Here is a 7,179-nt window from a genome sequence, read left to right as displayed (position 1 = left end):
TAAAACGTACGAGGCAGGGGGCTGGACTCTCGTGGTAAAGATGGCCGCCCCACTCCTCCAATACGGCCCCTCTGCACCCTCGGCAGCTTTGGGAATCAAGGCCGAGCCTCTACTCCAACAATCGACATTTGATTTTCAACCATGGCACTCCTCCCCGTACCCTCCGCATCCACCACCTACCACGACCAATGCATGCGGAGCACATGGCCGGTGCATGAAGGACGTGGGGCAAGTGGGATGGAGGTCCCCCCCATGATCATGGGGCGAGGCGAATTCATACGCCATGATCAAAAGTTCCCCGCGGTGTTACGCGCCATGCGCAGGAAAACCGGAAACTGGCCCAGAATCAAGGCTAATGAAGCAGCAACAGAAAACTCAAGGGGCCAGCCCCTTCAGCAACCTTGCATGTGCACTTATTAGGCCCTACCACGATGAAGCTCAGCAGCGCATCCGGGGCAGGCCCGGGGGCTTCTGTCGGTGTAACAAACCCTGGGTATGTTGCCCACACTGTGCACAAGCACGAGATCAAGATTGAAGCACCAACCCAAATTAGTGATTGAAGGACCAAGAGATTTGAAGAACCAACATGCAGTCCAGAGAGACCAAGATCGAGCCAGAAGAGCAAGATATTGGCAAGAGAAGGGCCTCCCTTGCCGGGCAGACGAGCCCGGCAAGGGGCAAGGCCACCGCAAGGAGCAGGCAACCGAGGCACCCCAGCAAGGTCTGCCGGGGCTCGTGGGGGCAGAACCACTCCACCAACCACTCAAGTGCGACCCACATCGTCAATCAGTGCAGTGTCAAACAGCAAGATGATTAAGTGGCAGTCGTTCGCCACATGGTAGCCATTTCCTACAGAAGAAGCCTACAGATAACACCCGTCCTACGGCGTGTCAAGGGAACATGCGCGGAGCTAGAAAGATAGCCCAGCAAGCCTTGTCAGGCGACCAATGATGTGACACCAAGCGGCGCATTTAATGCACCCCTATGAGCCCGCAGAGTTAAGTATGATAGCATTGTTCGCTATCATATCAGCGGATAATGACTAGTTTGCCATTGTGGTGACCCCTTAATCTATAAAAGGAGGCCCATGGCACTCATAGGGAGGGTGGGAAAGTTGATGAACCCAAGCCACCATACGCACGTAGTTGCTACGGCCCCGAGGCGAACCCTGCCGGGCAAGTGTACTGCGCATCACCACGTTCATTCTACTATTAATCCACCAAAGCAGGAGTAGGGTCTTACGCCTCGCAGTGGCCTGAACCTGGGTAAATTGCTTGTGTGCTCTCTACCGCGCTGCCATATGCTGGTCTGCTCTTTGTGCAACATGACACCCCCTGCCGAACCAGTAAGGGGCCACCCGGTCCCGTAGGTGGTCGCGGATATCCTGCGACATCTATGTTGTAGATCAATGGCCCGTGCTACCATTCCCTTGAATTTTAATGTGTTCCTAGATAAAGGTAAGTTGAAAGTTGATGGTAGCAACTACACGGACTGGGTCCGTAACTTGAGGATTATCCTCATTGCTGCATAGAAGAATTGTGTCCTTGATGCACCGCTAGGTGAAAGGCCTGGTGCAAGAGCTGATGCTGATGTTATGAACGTCTGGTAAGCTCGATCTGATGACTACTCGATAGTTAAGTGTGCCATGTTTACGGCTTAGGATCGGGACTTGAAAGACGTTTTGAACGTCATGGAACATATGAGATGTTCCAGTACTTGAAGTTAATTTTCAAGCAAATGCCTGAGTTGAGAGATATGATGTCTCCAACAAGTTCTATAGCTGCAAGATGGAGGAGAACAGTTCTGTTAGCGAACACATACTCAGAATGTTTGGGTATCATAACCACTTGAGTCAGCTGGGAGTTAATCTTCCAGATGATTGTTATTGACAGAGTTCTCCAGTCACTACCACCAAGCTACAAAGGCTTCATGATGAACTATAATATGCAAGGGATGGATTACACAATTCCCAAGCTCTTTGCTATGCTCAAAGCTGCGAAGGCAGAAATCAAGAAGGAGCATCAAGTGTTGATGGTTAACAAGACCACTAATTTCAAGAAAAAGGGAAAAGGAAAGAAGGGGAACTTCAAGAATAATGGCTATCAAGTTAACACTCCCGGGAAGAAACCCAAGTCTGGACCTAAGCCTGAAACTGCGTGCTTCTACTGCAAAGGGACTGGTCACTGGAAGCGAAACTGCCCCAAGTATTTGGCAGATAAGAAGGACGGCAAAGTGAACAAAGGTATATTTGATATACATGTTATTGATGTGTACCTTACTAATGCTCATAGTAGTGCCTGGGTATTTGATACCGGTTTGGTTGCTCATATTTGTAACTCGTAACAGGGGCTACGGATTAAACGAAGATTGGCTAAGGACGAGGTGACGATGCGCATCAGGAATGGTTCCAAGGTCGATGTGATCGCCGTCGGCGCGCTACCTCTACCTTCAAGATTAGTTTTAGACCTGAATAATTGTTATTTGGTGCCAGTGTTGAGCATGAACATTATATCTGGATCTTGTTTAATGCGAGACGGTTATTCATTTAAATCAGAGAATAATGGTTGTTCTATTTATATGAGTAATGTCTTTTATGGTCATGCATCCTTGAAGAGTGGTCTATTTTTGTTGAATCTCGATCATGGTGATACATGTGTTCATAATATTGATGCCAAAATATGCAAAGTTGATAATGATAGTGCAACATATTTGTGGCACTGCCGTTTAGGTCATATTGGTGTAAAGCGCATGAAGAAACTCCATGCGTATGGACTTTTGGAATCACTTGATTATGAATCATTTGATGCTTTCAAACCATCCCTCATGGGCAAGATGACTAAGACTTCGTTCTCCAGAACAATCGAGCGAGCCACAGACTTATTGGAAATATTACATACCAGTGTATGTGGTCCGATGAGCGTTGAGGCTCGCGTCGGGTATCGTTATTTTCTGACCTTCACAGATGATTTGAGCAGATATGGGTATATCTACTTAATGAAACACAAGTCTGAAACATTTAAAAAGTTCAAAGAATTTCAGAATGAAGTGGAGAATGATCGTAACAAGAAAATGAAATTTCTACGATCTGATCACAGATGTGAATATTTGAGTTATGAGTTTGGCTTCATTTAAAACAATGTGGTATAGTTTCACAACTCAGGCCACCTGGAACACCACAACATAATGGTGTGTCCTAATGTCGTAACCATACTTTATTAGATATGGTGCGATATATGATGTCTCTTACCGATTTACCACTATCGTTTTGGGGTTATGCATTAGAGACAGCTACATTCACTTTAAATAGGGCACCATCTAAATCTGTTGAGACGACACCGTATGAACTATGGTTTGGCAAGAAACCTAAGATGTTGTTTCTTAAAGTTTGGGGTTGCGATGCTTATGTGAAAAATTATCAGCCTGATAAGCTCGAACCCAAATCGGAGAAGTGCGTCTTCATAGGATACCCAAAAGAAACTGTTGGGTACACCTTCTATCACAGATTCGAAGGCAAGATTTTTGTTGCTAAGAATGGGTCCTTTCTAGAGAAGGAGTTTCTCTCGAAAGAAGTGAGTGGGAGGAAAGTAGAACTTGATGAGGTAATTGTACCTTCTCTCGAATTGGAAAGTAGCTCATCACAGAAAAACCGTTCCCGTGATGCCTTGATACGTCCATTTTGCATCATGTTTTCTTACTTTTATTTATAATGTTTTTATCCACAATAATGCTTTTTGGAGTAATTCTAATGCCTTTTCTCTCATAATATGCAAGGTATACACAAAGAGGGAGAATTCCGGCAGCTGGAAATCTGGACCTGAAAAAGCTATGTCAGGCTACCTATTCTGCACAACTCCAATTGAGCTGAAACTTCACGAGGATTTTTTATGGAATATTTAAGAATTATTGGAGCAAATAACTACCATAGGTGGCCCGCTAGGTGGGCACAACCCACCTGGGGGCGCCAAGGAGCCCAGGCGTGCCCTGGCGGGTTGTGCTCACCTAGGCCCACCTTTAGTTCCCAAACTGCCCATCTTCTAGTATATAAGTCATTTTTACCTAGAAAAATTTAGGAGAGGACTTTCGGGATGGATAGCCGCCGCCTCGAGGTGGAACCTGGGCAGGAGCACTTTTGCCCTCCGGCGAAGCGATTCCGCCGGGGGAACTTCCCTCCCGGAGGGGGAAATCATCATCATCATCATCATCACCAACAACTCTCCCATCTTGGGGAGGGCAATCTCCATTAACATCTTCAACAAGACCATCTCGTCTCAAACCCGAGTTCATCTCTTGTGTTCAATCTTGTTACCGGAACTATAGATTGGTGCTTGTCGGTGACTAGTAGTGTTGATTACATCTTGTAGTTGATTACTATATAGTTTATTTGGTGGAAGATTATATGTTAAGATCCAATATGCTATTTAATACTCCTATGATAATGAGCATGTTTATCATGTGTGAGTAGTTACTTTCGTTCTTGAGGTCACGGGAGAAATCATGTTGCAACTAATCATGTGAACTTGATACGTGTTCGATATTTTGATACTATGTATGTTGTGATTCCCTTAGTGGTGTCATGTGAATGTCAACTACATGACACTTCACCAAATTTGGTCCTAAGGGAATGCATTGTGGAGTAGCAATTAGATGATGGGCTGTGAGAGTGACATAAGCTTAAACCCCAATTTATGCGCTATTCCGTAAGGACCGATTGGATCCAAAAGTTTAATGCTATGGTTAGAATTTATTCTTAATACTTTTCTCGTAGTTGCGGATGCTTGCGAGAGGGTTAATCATAAGTAGGAGGTTTGTTCAAGTAAGAACAACACCTAAGCACCGGTCCACCCACATATCAAATTATCAAAGTAGCGAACACAAATCAAACCAACATGGTGAAAGTGACTAGATGAAATTCTTGTGTACCCTCAAGAACGCTTTGCTTATCATAAGAGACCATTTTGGCCTGTCCTTTGCCTCAAAAGGATTGGGCTACCTTGCTGCACTTTTGTTACTACTACCATTACTTGCTCGTTACAAATTATCTTGCTATCAAACTACTCCGTTAGTTACAATTTCAGCACTTACCGACATTACCTTGCTGAAAACCACTTGTCATTTCCTTCTGCTCCTCGCTGGGTTCGACACTCTTACTTATTGAAAAGAGCTAAAATTGACCCCCTATACTTGTGGGGCATCAAGGCTATTTTCTTGCGCCGTTGTCGGGGAGTGAAGCGCCTTTGGTAAGGAAACATTTATATAGTGTGCTGAAATTTATTGTCACTTGTTACTATGGACAACAATCCTTTGAGGGGTTTGTTCAGGGTATCTTCACCTCGTACGGAACCACAATTAGCTACCCCTCAACCTACTACACCTACTGAAAATATTGAATATGAAATTCCTTCGAGTATGGTAGAAAAACTGTTAGCTAATCCTTATGTAGGAGATGGAACCGAACATCCTGATATGCAATTGATATATGGAGAACAAATTTGTGGATTGTTTATGCTTGCAGGTTTACCCAGGGATGAAATTATGAAAAGGTTTTCCCTTTGTCTTTTAAGGGAAAAGCATTGGCATGGTATAGGCCATGTGATGATATTTGATCATGGAATTGGAATCGTTTGAAATTGGAGTTCCACCAAAAAATGTATCCTATGCATCTAGTTCATCGTGATCGGAATTATATATATAATTTTTGGCCTCGTGAAGGAGAAAGTATCGCTCTAGCTTGGGGAGGCTTAAGTGAATGTTGTATTCATGCCCCAATCATGAGCTCTCAAGAGAAATTATTATCCATAATTTTTATGCTCGGCTTTCTCGTAATGATCAAACCATGCTTGATACTTCTTGTGCTGGTTCTTTTATGAAGAAGACTATTGAATTCCGGTGGGATATTTTGGAAAGAATTAAACACAACTCTGAAGATTGGGAACTCGACAAAGGTAAAGAGTCAGATATTAAAATTAAGTATGATTGTGTTAAATCTTTTATGGATACCGATGCTTTTCAAAAGTTTGGCACTAAATATGGACTTGACTCTGAGATATATAGCAGCCTCATTTTGTGAATCATTTGCTACTCATGTTGAACTCCCTAAAGAGAAGTGGTTTAAATGTCACCCACCTATTAAATAAGAAACTAAAGAACCGGTACCAGTTAAAGAAGAAACTATACTTTATAATGTTGATCCAGTTGTTCCTTCTGCTTATGTTGAGAAACCACCTTCCCCTATTAGGATAAAGGAACATGCTAAAGTTTCAACTGTGGTTAACAAAAGCTATATTAGAACACCTAAACCTGATGAACAAATTAAAGTAGAACCTAGTATTGCTATGGTTAAAGATCTCTTAGAAGAAGATATAGATGGGCATGTTATTTACTTCTACAAAGAAGCTGCTAGAATTGCCAAACCTGATAAAAAGGACAAACATAGACCTGTTGTTGGCATGCCTGTCATCTCAGTTAAAATAGGAGATCAGTGTTATCATGGTTTATGTGACATAGGTGCTAGTGTGAGTGCTATTTTTGCACATTATATCAAGAAATTATGAAAGGCATAGCACCCGCAGAGATAAAAGACATAGATGTTACTATTAAACTTGCTAATAGAGACACTATATCACTGACTGGGATTATTAGAGATGTTGAAGTCTTGTGTGGGAAAATAAAATACCCTACTGAATTTCCTGTTCTTGGTTCCCCACAAGATGACTTTTGTCCCATTATCTTTGGTAGACCTTTCTTGAACACCGTTAATGCTAAGATAGATTGCAAGAAACAAACTATCGGTGTTAGTTTTGGTGATGAGTCTCATGAGTTTAACTTTTCCAAGTTTAGCATAAAGCTTCATGAAAAAGAATTTCCTAGTAAGGTTGAATTAATTGGTCTTGCTTCTATTGCTATCCCACCTACTTATCCTTTAGAACAATATTTTCTAGACCATGAAAATGATTTTCATATGCATGAAAGAAATGAAATAGATAAGATTTTCTTTGAACAACATCCTCATCTTAAACACAATTTTCTTATTGAAATGCTAGGTGGTCCTCCTCCACCTAAAGGTGATCATGTGTTTGAATTAAAATAATTGCCAGACACTTTGGAATATGCTTATCTTGATGAAAAGAAAATATATCTTGTTATCATTAGTGCTAACATTTTCAGAACATGAAGAACAAA

The sequence above is a fragment of the Triticum dicoccoides genome, chromosome 5A, assembly GCF_002162155.2.
Source record: "Triticum dicoccoides isolate Atlit2015 ecotype Zavitan chromosome 5A, WEW_v2.0, whole genome shotgun sequence".
NCBI classification, from domain to species: domain Eukaryota; kingdom Viridiplantae; phylum Streptophyta; class Magnoliopsida; order Poales; family Poaceae; genus Triticum; species Triticum dicoccoides.
This window is presented reverse-complemented; position numbering follows the sequence as displayed.